Source organism: Vicia villosa, linkage group LG2, assembly GCF_029867415.1.
Source record: "Vicia villosa cultivar HV-30 ecotype Madison, WI linkage group LG2, Vvil1.0, whole genome shotgun sequence".
NCBI classification, from domain to species: Eukaryota; Viridiplantae; Streptophyta; class Magnoliopsida; order Fabales; family Fabaceae; genus Vicia; species Vicia villosa.
Genome location: NC_081181.1, coordinates 52,343,812 through 52,360,367, shown reverse-complemented (window position 1 = coordinate 52,360,367; position 16,556 = coordinate 52,343,812).

Here is a 16,556-nt window from a genome sequence, read left to right as displayed (position 1 = left end):
ACTACCCAAACAAATCAGCAATGGGCAGCGCATATGACGTGAATTCGAAAAGCACGAATTCAACAGCCTCGTTGAGAATGGATGGTAGAAAACCAAAGGGTGAAGTCAATCAGGGCCAACAGGGTGAACCCCGTATGGTAGAACAACAAATACCCAAGGAGAGAGATGCCCCAAGGGTAGTTATGGTCAATCGAAACCAAGACGCTGATATAGTCATTCATCGTGTTAGACATTGATGAACTCTATATTGTATGGAGTTGGTTTGCAGATGACGCCATTTAAGAAGGTTTGGAGTTTTTGGTGACGACAGAGAATTCATAGAGGGTTGAGAGCGAAAGGGAGTAAAAGTGGGAATGAAGGGATTTGAAATAAAAACGGTTTAAAAGAAATTATTTATAGAGAAGCCGCATGCAAATAGTTAACAAGTTAATATATTAAAAACGAGTTTAAAAAAGATAATATAAGATTTTTTAGAGTTATAATCATAGCAAACCTTTAATGAATCAGACAATCAGGGGAGAGAACGTGATATTGAAGTGATTGGAACAGTTACCTAGGGATTTCGTCACCATACCTTGCATGCGTGATCTTTTAGAGGCTTACACATGTATTCACATCTTCGTGTTAGTGCAATACAGTATTTATATGATGAGCTTCTGAGTCGTGAATTTCTGACTTGTTATTTTCTTCTGAGTCTTCCGAAGTTGTTTGAAGAATTTCCATATCTCTACATCTAATCGTCTTTGACAGATTTTAAGTTTCAAGTTTTGGAACATAGGCTTTCTTCATGTCATGTGATGTGAGCATCTTAGAGTTCAGGAATATTCATGACTGTTGTTTTATTTTCACTTCTAGGACATGTTTTTCTGCTTATCTTCTTGTGTCCAGACGATTCTTCTTCAGCCTCATTCAAATATTTTCTTTAGCACATGGTTTTCTTTCTTGTGATTGAGTCATTTTCTACTCTGTGCGGTTTTTATCCTTCTGGATCTCTCTACAGGGTTAATTGTTTGATTTAAGATTAACAACAGAGCCACGCTTTGATACCAATTGAAGGTGGAGAAAAACACAAGAAAGAGGGTTTGAATTGTGTTCTTGAATTTTTATTTCCCTTTCTGTTGATATCTTTTCTTTCTTCTAATATCTCATCCTTGGGATGTGCTTTGGATAACATTGCTAAAACATGATAATACATACCCAACAAGACAAACATTCATTTTGTTCCTTTTCTTTATCAGAACTTCTAACTTTGTTAAGCACACTTTTTAGAATAAAAACTACATGGAAATTCTGGTTTAAATGACGGTTCAGAAAGTAAAAGACACATTCGTTTTTATCCTGGTTCACCTTCTCAACAAGGCTCTCTCTAGTCCACACTCCTCAGGTGATTTCACCTCTCTCATCGAGGATTTAATCCACTATAATAAAAACTGATACAATCTTCACAACCAACAGGTGTGACTAACCATTCAATGCACGAGCTAACGGCTAGTGACTAACAACCTGCACAAGCCAATCTGCTTGTGACTCACAGCAATGAAATGTTCAATGATCTGATCCACAAATATAACATTCATTGAGCTAGACACACCTGCACAAGTTAACTGCTTGTGGCTCACAGCAATGAAATGTTCAGTGATCTGATCCACAGATATAACATTCATTGACTCCTTTGTGTTAGAACAAGATTGAGAATCTATGTTCAGAATCTAGTTTTGATGATAAGCAAACGTATATATTCTGAAGCAACAATTTTATTACTAATGGTTTCATTTAGTGTGCAGATATTATGCTATAAGCCTTATACAGGATTCACTAGAAAAAGAGCACAATGAATACATCAGAAACTGGCTCAGATATGAAAGAATACATGAAGAACCAAACATTTAGAAGATTAACAAAGCCGAGACATCAGTCATCAGATGTTCTGATCCATAACACATCAACTGCCAAAGTCAACAGATCAAGAAGCAAACAAGCAAAGATGGAAAACATGCTTATTCAGAAAGAGCACGCAACATCAATAATCACATACATCAAACTCAGGAAATATAAAAAAAAGTATCAGACAAGCTTCAAAGAATCAAACAGAAGATCAATGTACATAAAGATTCGTTACTACACAAAGATCACATATTGAAGAGATCAGAAGTTCTGATAGAATAACGCAGTGACATGCAAACATCAACAGAAGTCACGTACAAGCCAATAAAGAATCTACAGATCAGCATACAAATTAAATAAAATACAAGAGCTTAGAATCAAGGGAGAGTCATTAGAAACATCATCACATGCAAAATGGCTACAACATTTAAAAGGAACAACTCCCAAGGTTAAAAGAAGAAGCAAGCCACATGAAGCGCGTTGGAAAAAGATAAGCTAAACCAAAGAAGCACGCCATCAAATGCAATTATCACGTTAAGGATAAGGTTCTGCCAAGAATAATACTTGTCATAAAAGGCTCAATCTAGACGAAGCATTCAAAGAAACATTCAAACAAATCTCAATGGCTAGATTCCAACGGTAACATTCCAAGCTCTATAAATAGATCAAACTTCAGACTTGAAGGTATGTGTCCATGTATGCATCTGAGTATGCATCCAGAATGAGCATCAGAGTATGTATCCAGGATACATCTACAGAGTGAAGAACAAGAAATATCTTAGGAGAAAATCTGTAGTGAGAAACTGAGCATGAAAGTATCAAAGAAGAAAGGTTGAAGTCATGCTTCAGAAGTTCCACCAGAGGCAACTTACATGAAGTGTATGATGAAATAAGAATATTAAAAACATCAGCCAACTAGAAGAGAAGCTCAAGAAAAGATAGACAGATCCTACTAAATGAGCAGTATGCTCCACAAGAGAACTGAGCAATTAACTCACGAAAGATGCCTCAAAAGTTGATGATGAAGACACAATCAAAAGATACAAAAGCTGTTGCTCCTTATCTGATTCTGGGAAAAGAAGATGAAGATATTCCTGAAGAAGCAATCAAATGTAATAAAGGTAGCTCAACATATGCTTAATAAGAATTAAAGGAGATGGTCTTACAAGAAGGAGTGATTGCTCCAAAACTTCAACATCCATATTCAAAGAAAGAATACCAGAATCAAAGAAGCAAATCTACATAAGAGTCATTGCTCTTAAACTGCTTAAGGAGGAATGAAGATGAAGATCAGATTGAAGAAGCAATCATCATAAAGAGCAGATATTCTAATTCTGCTTATCAATCAGTGAAGATGAAGATCTAATCCATAAGTTCAAGAATAGACGACTACAAGACTATGTATTGCTCTTGTAATTAATTGTAAAACACTTAGAGTTGTTGCTCGTAGTGTGTTATATCTTAGGAAACTTCTGATAGACTGTTTAGGCACCAGAAGTGACTTTTAGTCAGTGTGTCGTAAACATACGTATTGAGAATAGGAGACCACATGCTTGACTAAGAAGCACATCTGTAAATCTCCAGAAGATGCCTTGAGCGATCAGTTTAGGTCAGAAGCTTAAGAAGACAATTGGATGCGGTCATTGTGGAAATCTCTTGGAGACCAAGTGAATGTTAGGAGTCCAGGAGTCAATGGATGTTATATCTCGTGGAGATCACTGAATAGTCAATTGCAGTCAGTCACAGCAGGTAGCTGTGCAGGGAGTTAGTCATATTGCGTTGTTGTGCAGGTTACTAGATTGATGAACGTTATATCCAGATCGGATCACTGAACGGTTCAGTCAACTAGGGGTTAGTCACTCGCGGGTAGCTTGTGCAGGGTTGGTCACAGCAGTTGGATGTGCATGACGGTTAGTCACGACGGAGGATCGTGCAGTTTTAATCATGATTTGGCTATAGTGGATTAAGACCTCTGTTGAGAGGAAAATCATCTGAAGAAGGTGGACTGGAGGTAGCCTTTTTCAGAAGGTGAACCAGGATAAAAATGAATGTGTCTTTTACTTTCTGTTCTCCATGTTTTAACTTAGAACATTCACGCAAAAGTTCTTCAAAACTGTACTAATACCAGTCAGAAGTTCTGTTGACACACAGAAGTTAAAATGAACATCTCATTGGTTATGTAGTTCTACTTCTATATGCTTCCGCAACACTAAAAGCATAACCCAACAGATGATAAAGCGAAAGAAAGAAAAGACAATAAAAAAGGAAGGGAAATTTAATCTGGTAAAGAACACAATTCAATCCCCCTTTCTTGTTTTTTTCTCCACCTTCACTTTGAGCTTCTCACCTTCACTTAGTCTTCCTAGAGGCGTTTCATACTGACTACAGTGACTGCCATTTCAGCCTTCAGATCTCTTAACTTGGTTTCTCAAATAAAATACATTTCTGGTATGATATAATGCTTCTAATAAGCTTTAATCACAATTGTGATATTTCATTGTAGTTTTTTTTGGCACCACACGCTTTTATCAGTAAACATGGTCTTCTATTTATAGCCTTGAATATATTCGTTGCTTTAATCTTTGAAGAAAGCATTAAATGCTTGCGTGTTTGCTTTTTTTTTTGTTTCTCCACGAGCTGCATGTGCGTAGCTTCTTCAACTAACATTGGGAGTTGCTCCTGTTGAGTGTTTAAGCCATTTTTCTAATCATTGCTTTTAACGGAATTCTTCCTTGTGTCAGAGTCTTGCGTGTTTGTTTTTCTTTAAGAAGGTTGCTTTCTGATTTTGTGGCTTCTGTCAGAATTTGTTTGCTGCCTGTATGGTACTTTCAGAAGTTGCTCAAATTGAGCTTCAATTGTCTTGTCTTTATTAGTCAGCTTTTGTATTTCAGATTAATAGATCTCTTCTAATTTTTTCTTCTGATCTTCTTATTTGAACTTGTCTGATTTCTTTTGCACGTTTCAGCTTTTAGATCTTCTGACTTAACAGGACTAGTGAAGAGTAACATTTGTACACTCAATGAAATCATTAGTAGTAAAATTGTTACTCACAAAATATATGGTTGTTATCATCAAAACCAGATTCTGAACATAGATCTCAATCTTGTTCTAACAGTGACCCCATAGGTTTTGACGAAGGAGACATTGATTTGGATGAACTGAAACAAGGGTCTCCCTACTCTTGCAAAATGCTTGCACCCTCGAATGGGAAAAATCCCGTCTAATCAAATAAAACCGATAAGTTCCCTAAGAGAACATACACCTCCGACATAACAAAGTGCGATGAGATCTTTGACTTACTAGTCAAGGATGGCCAAATGATAGTGCATCGTGGTGCTAAAATGCCACCATTTGAACAACAGAAGAAAAGAGGGTTTTGTAAATATCATTACTTTTTAGGCCAGAAGACCTCTCAATGTTTTCTTTTCAGGGATCGTGTCCAAGACTCTATCAAGGACGGAAGACTAGAGTTCCACGAGAAGTCGAAATCACATATGAAGATCGATTCTGATCCTTTACTGATAGTTGATGCTCACTACACTAAGCCTACTGATGTCAACATGGTTGAGGCTACAAAGGGCCTCAGGGTTAGTGAAAATTCTAGTAACACACGCTCGATGTCAAACTGGATGTTATGACTTCCACAATTACGCAGTGCAGACAATAATAATAAACAGCATAAAACAATAAAGAACACACATAATTGTTTACCCAGTTCGGTTCAAACAACCTACACTGGGGGCTACTAAGCCAGGGATGAAGTCCACTATTAGCAGTATCAATTCAGAGCTAAACTCCCAATTTACAACTTCTCACTTAATCACTACCCAATGACCCTTCTACGTGGGTTCTACCTAGATATGGAATATCTCCATTCCACTCCCCCTCAATCACAACAGTGATACACATACACAATAAACAATTACAGATAGAAGATACTCTTCAAAAACACAACTTGATCTACTTAAAAGCTTCAATCAAGAGACACACACTCGTGCTTAAAAGCTTAGAGTGACACAATAAAAACACAAAATCATTCCAACTCAATCATCAAAGATAAAAGCGTGGACCACAAGAGACAGTTACAGAACAACCGTTCTACACAATTACAATCTTCTGTCTACGTTCCAAATTAGGATTGTAGGTCTTTTTATACGCAGTCTTGGGCCTTGGGATTTTTTAGAAACACATTAGGGTTAACAAAGTTAACCTAATTCACACGCCAACTGTCTGTTACACAATGTGCTGTCAATAGGATCTTCTAGACGAAATATGCAGCACTCAATAAAAAGTTTCCTAAACTGATAAAAAGGATAAATCAGGAAACACAATTCATACACAATAACAGCTCCTGCTGTCACACATGGATGTCATGACATCGATCATGACATTCCTTACAAAACCTGTATTAGCTCCACACATATATGCAACCTGCATAAACACAATCAACCAGGTATGTTTTACCAATAATGCAGCCAACATGCAAAGCACCTTCAATCTCCCCCTTTGGCAAATTTTTGGCTAAAACACCCTGTCACACCATACCAGAGAAACACTTGCAACGGATAGTCAAAACAAACATAAGCTAATACAAACAATCAGCATACATAAGCAGTATGCACACAGTGCTCAGACAAATCAGCATACATAAGCAGTATGCACACAGTGCTCAGACAAATCAGCATACATAAGCAGTATGCACACAGTGCTCAGACAAAACCATAGACAGTGCATAAGAGTAGCACAAGCACAAGCCACAAGAGTAGCACAAGCACAAACAGATCAACACAAATATAAGTAATTAGAATTGTTGATCACACACAACCACCAGTCTTGTTGTTCTGGGGTGATACATATTACCTCTCCCCCTGTTTGGCCACAAATGTTGCCAAAGCCAAAAGAAGTGTCTTCTCCACCTGTATTTTTTGTTTGTTTTACTCTATGGTTCTTCAAGGATGCAGAGTCCTAACTTGCTTCGCAAGTTCTCAAACTGTGTAGCATCAAGAGCTTTTGTGGATATGTCAGCTAGTTGAAGTTCAATGTTTATGTGCTCTAGGCAAATTACCTTATCTTCTACAAGCTCTCTGATAAAATGGTGTCTGATATCAATATGTTTGGTTCTGCTATGCTGAATTGGATTTTTGGATATATTGATAGCACTGAGATTGTCACAATATAAAGTCATGACATCCTGAGGAACATTGTACTCAGTCAGCATTTGTTTCATCCAGACCAATTGTGAACAACTACTACCAGCTGCTAAGTACTCTGCTTCACCAGTAGATAAGGAGACACAATTTTGTTTCTTGCTAAACCACGATATAAGGTTTCTACCTAGAAAGAAACATCCTCCAGATGTGCTTTTTCTGTCATCAGCACTTCCAGCCCAGTCAGCATCACAGTATCCAGTCAAGACAGGGTTACTTCCGTTGGTGTACAGTATGCCATAGTCTGAAGTACCATTTACATATTTAAGAATTCTCTTGACTTGATTTAAGGGACTAGCCTTTTGCTCTGCTTGATATCTGGCACACTCCAACTGCAAATGTAATATATGGTCTGCTGGCTACCAATCATGCTTCTGTTCAGACTCTGGTCAACACTTATACCATCTTTAGATAGTTTTTGATGAGTTGGTGCAGGAGTTCTTTTGTGACTCGCATTGTCCATACCAAATTTCTTTACTATATTCTTGGCATATTTGCTTTGAGACATGAATGTGGAGTCTTCCATTTGCTTGATTTGAAGACCAAGAAAGTAAGTCAGTTCCCCAACCATACTCATTTCAAATTCAGTCTGCATTTGACCAACAAAGTGTTTTACCATTGTATCCGACATTCCTCCAAACACGATGTCATCCACATATATCTGAGCAATCATGATTCTTCCATCTGTGTTTTTGACAAAGAGGGTTTTGTTATTCCACCTTTCTTATATCCATTTGTGGTCAGAAACTCAGTTAGTCTTTCATACCAAGCTCTTGGAGCTTGTTTCAACCCATAGAGAGCTTGTCTCAGTTTGTATACATGATCGGGCAAGTTTGGATCAGTGAACCCTTTAGGTTGTTCTACAAACTTCTTCGTTCAGATATCCATTTAGAAATCACTTTTTACATCCATCTGATACATTTTGAACTTTAGAATGCAAGCTACTTGTAACACCCTTCTAAAACCCCCGCGGAAATACAATAATAATCAGAGTAATCATACAACAAGGATGTTACAATTAATAAAATAAATAAAACTCCAAGTCGTTTGTCATGCTTTATTAGGAATAATCCAAAAATATCAAAACACATCTTCAGCACAGCGAAAGCTCATTCAACAATGTTATAAAACATCTCTAATAAAATCAACGGTACATAAACCAATAATGGAAAAACAGTGTATCACAAGCAACTCTAAGACTATCGTCCCCCAGTGTTACAAGATCAGAGCATGACCGACACGACCCAACATAACCGGATAAACTCTACGAGTCATCCTCACCGATCGCTTAGGCCGCTAATTCAATCTGAAATCATCAAAGTAAGGGTGAGACTACATCATAATTAAATAGCATTATAAATCATCAGATATAGAATTTCATAAGCAATTATCCACCCTACTTAGCATATTCAGATTTATCAATTCATACCAATCACAAGCACAAGTCAAAAGCATGCACCAATAACACCACACAATCATTACACCGGATTTCATCCTGACATGTCACAATTTATACAAAGACCATGCAGACTCTTATGCATGTGGTACCATACATGGGATACACCCATCCAACTGATCTTTTTCATCACCGAGATACAGTTTAACCAGCACAAATTCCACACAATGGGAATTATGCCCACCATTTTGATCCACTTTCATCACCGGGATCCATCACCAAAAATGTATGTGAATGAATGCAACATATAACATGCTTAAAACATCACCAATCCGATGTATCACATCGTCTCATTATCATCACCAATTCATCACCAAATAAGCATGCATTAGTTTAGCATTCATACAAATATATCACACGCATACATATAAAACATCACCCAATAAATAATATAAACACGATACAAAACTCGGACCTTACGTCCGTATCACCTATTCATCATATATAATTCACACCACATATAACGTCAAATCACAGTTATATCATTACAACATCACCACATTGTCACATTAACCAAATCATGCACACAATGTACAAAACACACCATAAACGAAATAAATCAAGATTTTCAAAATAAAATCAAGTTACTGTTGTTTTCTTTACTTTATATCGTAGAGTATTTAATTTAAGAAACAACGTCCGAAACGGCGTCTAAAACGGACTTACGGTTCAAAAATTAGAGGCTTTTAAAGTTAGAATAGTTTTCAAAACATGCTGCTGGAATTTTGTACTGGAACCCGGTTCGTCCCACATGGGAACCGGTTCCTGGACCCAAAAATGCCATTTTTAACGTTCTAACACAGTGGAACCCGGTTCCTCCCACATGGGAACCGGTTCCCACGAACCCAGAAGCTGAAAAACATGATTTTTAAGACTTTTATGCATCCCAAACACATACCAACTCATACCATTACGAAATTGATCATCAATAACATCAAAATACTCCAAATACATGATTCTAATACACAAACAACAAACCATAACACCATGTAACAATACTACATCATCAATTGCAAGCAATTCATCAAATCATACATGTCAGTGTTGGAATTTCACAAAACCTAACATCCCAAATAGAGATTCTAATTCCTTAATTCAATCCTATCATCATCAAAATCATAATACCATATAATTAGAGCAATCACCCCTTACCTCAGAGTCGAATCTTCGAAGGTCTTCTTCTCCTTTGGCTCTTCTCTCTTTCACGTGTTCTTCAGTTCTCAGACTCTGTCCCTTTTGCTTCTACCTCTTTCCCAATTTCCTTTATTTTATGAAAACATAAAATAGTTAGTAATGGGCTTACTCACTTAGCAACCCCATACTACTAACCTCACCATCCGGCCCAATGGCTCTTAATCCATAATTCTACAATAATTCAACCAAATACCAAAATAATTCTAATTAATAATTTAATTTCCAATTAAATTAAAATTAGAAAATATGGGGTGTTACAACTCTCCCCCACTAAAAGAGTTTTCATCCTCGAAAACATATTCCAGGTGAAAAGTTCCAGATAGGAGTCCTTCATCTGACTCTCCCGTTCTCAGTTAACACTTTCTTAGTCGAACCTCAAAATTCATCTGACATAACCAACATAAGCATGCCTCATGCATTCCATCTCAGCTCTTACGTCGCATTTGACCATTCAAAAGTATACAACTCGCTATATCTCCAAAAGGTTAACAACGATAGAACATTGAGGTACAACCCATACAATACGCCCAATCACTGAATAATATAATTACACAACCATAGTATGACCACCCCGATCAACACTGCAGTAAAGCATTCCATCTACCGATCGTACCAACCTTAGACACACCTTTCCATCCGAGCGATGAAATAATACTTACACTTTTCACCAACTGCTTCCTTCAAGAAACTCGATAATAACATTCCTATACCATTAAATTTCAACTATCTGACTCCTCTCAAGTCATACCAGCAATTATCCAACATGTTACATTCCGCTTTTTCTGCATTATTATGATTACTCATTACAATCGTCATTACCAATTAGATTTCCCAGTCTTACCCAATTTCGACTCTCTTTACTCATTCGTTCAAGAATCCTTCTTTATCATACATGGTACTAATCTACCACTTCGCAATACTTACTCACACTCAAAACAAAGTCCTGATTTACTTCCTCTATTTAAAGATTCCAACCATCAGAATGAGTACACACAAGTAATTATAATCACACTCATCAGCCTTAATATACCACTGCTTACAAAATAGCTCAAACTGAGTCCCACTCTTCTCTAAGAATTAAATCAACTTCGTCCTTCATAGAGTATAATTCCTCATTATATCTGGAAATCTACAATAACACCTTACAATAGTACAAATTTATTATAGCATCATATAGTATCAACTCATCGCCTTAACTTTGCTGAATACATACTCGTTAACTAAGTACATCCACAATAACACACTCATCATCTCGGCAATTATTTTAAAAGAGTACTAATTCTCCGAAATGACATCCTTTCATCCACTAGATTATAAATCCAACATATAGATCAATACACATCCTCTATGTAGGCTCCTGACATATTAATTCCTCACTGCCCACGAGTAATACTCATAACACTACTCCACATCACACTTTCGTTGCGCGATTTTGATTACCCGCCTTAAATCACCGTCCAATATTTTGCACTCTTTCATATTCATTTCTTCATAAGTTCATACAACATGGTGAGTGATTATTCTCACGGCTTGGTATCCATCATATCTTAAACCATTAAGGTAACAAACAAGCTCATCCTATCTGTATGATTCCGTCTACTATCAACAAGAGATTAAGGGTGATCAAGTCCTCAATTTGTCAATAGATAGCCGACAACCATATTTAGCATAAACCGTCATTACTACATAATAGTGTCCTTTCCGAGTTTGCACCCAAACTCATTAACATCGCCATAGTCTAATAATTCACTTTGAGTCTTTACAACTCGCACACTTCCCTCTCATTGGCTCTTGTCGGTGAGACACCAACGTCCAAACATTTTACACAATCCGCTTCGTAGTCACTTAGCATCACACACTTGTTAAGTACTTCCAACTTCATAATCACTAATATACTCGTACCTTACTATTCATCTCGTTCCAAATTAAAATCCTCATCTTAGCAAAAGTCCGCGACAACATTCATAACGCGAGGTTTTAATCTAAATCCCATGACATCTTTCACGTCCAAATGTCATTCCACTCAGAATTTCCACAAAGTCTTCCTCACATCAATAGGTGTTAGAAATTCTCTACAATTCTTCTTTTATACCTGTCGTTACTTTGGCATCACAATTACGACTTCAACTGTTCCCAAAGTTTGTTCCACCTTTTCTACTAATTCACTCCTCACTAAAATCCATCGGCACTCAAATCATCTTTATTACCGAACATCTCATTCACTTATTCCTCAACAACATATACTCAATTTTGTTTCAAACAATCGTGGTAGTAGGCATTCCTATTCAACAAGTTTCACGCTTCCTTAACCGACTTCAGAATATCTCCTCATAGGATCAAAAGTTATGGGTTTTTAAAGTAAAACAATCCTCCAAAAACACACAGTAGAACCCGGTTCCTCCCACACAGGAACCGGTTCCTGGCTGCTTCCCACAACTCGTCTCTGATTTTTACTATGGGGAACCGGGTTGTCCCTATCTGGGAACCGGTTCCCAGCAACCCAGAATTCCCACGCCTCTGTTTTTATAATGGGAACACATTTCAAACAAGTTTAAAACATAAAATAACAACATATATCATGGTTATTAAGTCAGCTTCGCAATGCCCCAAACGACACTTAAATCAGACACTCGGATCTCAAGATATGAATTTTCCAATCGTTGTCCGAAATTGCAACACTGACGCCATGCAGCGACACTTTAAATGATATTTCCAAAACTCCTCAAATGGTACATTTAATTCCTAAAATTGCTTCTCAACAACCTTTTAATTATTCCTTCAATCCGTTCAACTCTGACACTGACATCCCGTGCCGTACCAACAAACAAGTCTAGTTCTAAGAGCACGCGTAACCGCAACTTCACCTCTTTCCAACATCATCCTGTCACAATTAAATATGTTACAGCTGCTGCAACCATTTTTATAACAAAGTTCATCTCTTTAGCTTTTCGACGCTTCAAACGGAACTCAAATCGGATGTCCAGAACTCCAGTTATGAATTTTCGAAGTTCTGTAGCTATTCAGCAATTTCCTGCGTTTTGCTTACGAAAATTTCACTCCAAAACTCATTCTCTTCAACTCGGTCACATTCCAAACAGCCCCTTATCATATCTCTTCACTTCCAAACATTCTTATAACTTAAGCAACACATCCCATTGCCGAAGTGCAATTTCTGAAACATACGACAGCAATCCTCTCTGCAAACTTGCAGCTAAACCTCTTCCGAGACGCACGGCTACTCAACTGACAACTTCGCAGCCCATCAGCAAAGCTGATACATTTCAACTTCTTAATTTCCCTCTCTTACAAATAATCATCAATTACCTCTAATCATTTTCCTTCCAGATGTTCCAACTTAACTACCAATCAAATCCTAATTTCAAGTCACCTTCGATTCGGAAAACAACAACTCCAACAACGCTTGCACGGTTGCCAACAACAGCCTACTGAATCAATCGTCTTACAACTGAAACACAACCGAGAAGCGAAGCTTCTCCCCCACTTGTTTCAAACCAACTTCCGCAACAAACAACCAAGTACCGACAGTGATCCACTCACATGTCGCATACCAAGGGATAATATGCCGACAGTATTCAACTGTCGTGCAACTCAACTGACTCGATAATTGGCCGGACGGACCGACCTGCTCTGATACCACTATTGTAACACCCTTCTAAAACCCCCGCGGAAATACAATAATAATCAGAGTAATCATACAACAAGGATGTTACAATTAATAAAATAAATAAAACTCCAAGTCGTTTGTCATGCTTTATTAGGAATAATCCAAAAATATCAAAACACATCTTCAGCACAGCGAAAGCTCATTCAACAATGTTATAAAACATCTCTAATAAAATCAACGGTACATAAACCAATAATGGAAAAACAGTGTATCACAAGCAACTCTAAGACTATTATCCCCCAGTGTTACAAGATCAGAGCATGACCGACACGACCCAACATAACCGGATAAATTCTACGAGTCATCCTCATCGATCGCTTAGGCCGCTAATTCAATCTGAAATCATCAAAGTAAGGGTGAGACTACATCATAATTAAATAGCATTATAAATCATCAGATATAGAATTTCATAAGCAATTATCCACCCTACTTAGCATATTCAAATTTATCAATTCATACCAATCACAAGCACAAGTCAAAAGCATGCACCAATAACACCACACAATCATAACACCGGATTTCATCCTGACATGTCACAATTTATACAAAGACCATGCAGACTCTTATGCATGTGGTACCATACATGGGATACACCCATCCAACTGATCTTTTTCATCACCGAGATACAGTTTAACCAGCACAAATTCCACACAATGGGAATTATGCCCACCATTTTGATCCACTTTCATCACCGGGATCCATCACCAAAAATGTATGCGAATGAATGCAACATATAACATGCTTAAAACATCACCAATCCGATGTATCACATCGTCTCATTATCACCACCAATTCATCACCAAATAAGCATGCATTAGTTTAGCATTCATACAAATATATCACACGCATACATATAAAACATCACCCAATAAATAATATAAACACGATACAAAACTCGGACCTTACGTCCGTATCACCTATTCATCATATATAATTCACACCACATATAACGTCAAATCACAGTTATATCATTACAACATCACCACATTGTCACATTAACCAAATCATGCACACAATGTACAAAACACACCATAAACGAAATAAATCAAGATTTTCAAAATAAAGTCAAGTTACTGTTGTTTTCTTTACTTTATATCTTAGAGTATTTAATTTAAGAAACAACGTCCGAAACGGCGTCTAAAACGGACTTACGGTTCAAAAATTAGAGGCTTTTAAAGTTAGAATAGTTTTCAAAACATGCTGCTGGAATTTTGTACTGGAACCCGGTTCGTCCCACATGGGAACCGGTTCCTGGACCCAAAAATGCCATTTTTAACGTTCTAACACAGTGGAACCCGGTTCCTCCCACATGGGAACCGGTTCCCACGAACCCAGAAGCTGAAAAACATGATTTTTAAGACTTTTATGCATCCCAAACACATACCAACTCATACCATTACGAAATTGATCATCAATAACATCAAAATACTCCAAATACATGATTCTAATACACAAACAACAAACCATAACACCATGTAACAATACTACATCATCAATTGCAAGCAATTCATTAAATCATACATGTCAGTGTTGGAATTTCACAAAACCTAACATCCTAAATAGAGATTCTAATTCCTTAATTCAATCCTATCATCATCAAAATCATAATACCATATAATTAAAGCAATTACCCCTTACCTCAGAGTCGAATCTTCGAAGGTCTTCTTCTCCTTTGGCTCTTCTCTCTTTCACGTGTTCTTCAGTTCTCAGACTCTGTCCCTTTTGCTTCTACCTCCTTTTTCCCAATTTCCTTTATTTTATGAAAACATAAAATAGTTAGTAATGGGCTTACTCACTTAGCAACCCCATACTACTAACCTCACCATCCGGCCCAATGGCTCTTAATCCATAATTCTACAATAATTCAACCAAATACCAAAATAATTCTAATTAATAATTTAATTTCCAATTAAATTAAAATTAGAAAATATGGGGTGTTACACTACTCCTAGTAGAAGTCTGATTGACTCAAGTCTTGCTACAGGAGCAAAAGTCTCATCAAAGTCTACTCCTTCCACTTGAGTGTATCCTTGAGCCACTAACCTTGCCTAGTTTCTTGTTATGATTCCTTGTTCATCCGTCTTGTTCTTGTAGATCCATTTGGTACCTATGATATTTGTCCCTTCTGGTCTGGGTACCAGTTCCCATACTTCGTTTCTTTTGAACTGTGCAAGTTCCTCTTGCATGACATTGATCCAAAACTCATCTGTCAGGGCTTCCTTTACACTTTTTGGTTCAACTTTGGACACAAAGCATGAATTAGCTATAGTTCCTTTTGACCTGGTCATTATTCCACTGTTGAGATCTCCTATGATCAGTTCCTTGGGGTGATCTTTCTGAATTCTAATAGATGGATCTTTGCTGATTGGCTCAGGTTCTGGTTCTGAAGGAGTTTCATTGCCTACTTCAGGTTGGTTTGTCTGTTCAGCCTGAATTTCAATGAATGTCTCAACATTCTCAGTGACATCGAATTCTCCATGTTGATCATCAACAACCACATTGATGGATTCCATCATCACTTGTGTTCTGATGTTGAACACTCTATACGCCCTGCTGTTTGTTGAATATCCCAAGAATACGCCTTCATCACTTTTGGATTCCATTTTTCTCCTTTGGTCTCGATCTGTTAGGATATAACACTTGCTTCCAAAAACATGAAAGTACTTGACACTTGGTTTCTTTCCTCTCTAGAGTTCATACAGAGTTGAGGAGGTTCCTTTTCTCAGTGTAACTCTGTTATGGACATAGCAGGCTGTGTTCATAGCCTCAGCCCAAAAATACATGGGAAGTTTCTTAGCATGAATCATTGATCTGGCTGATTCTTGTATAGTCGTGTTTTTCCTTTCTACTACTCCGTTTTGTTGGGGTGAAATAGGGGAGGAGAACTCATGACTAATTCCTTCAGTTGAGCAGAATTCAGCAAACCTGGCATTCTCAAATTCTTTTCCATGATCACTTCTGATTCTGATGACAGTGCTTTCCTTTTCTCTTTGAAGTCTAGTGCAGAGCTCTTTAAAGACATCGAATACATCGGATTTTTCTCTAATGAAGCTTATCCATGTGTATCTTGAGAAATCATCAACTACTACATAAGCATACCGTTTTCCTCCAAGACTTTCCACTTGCATTG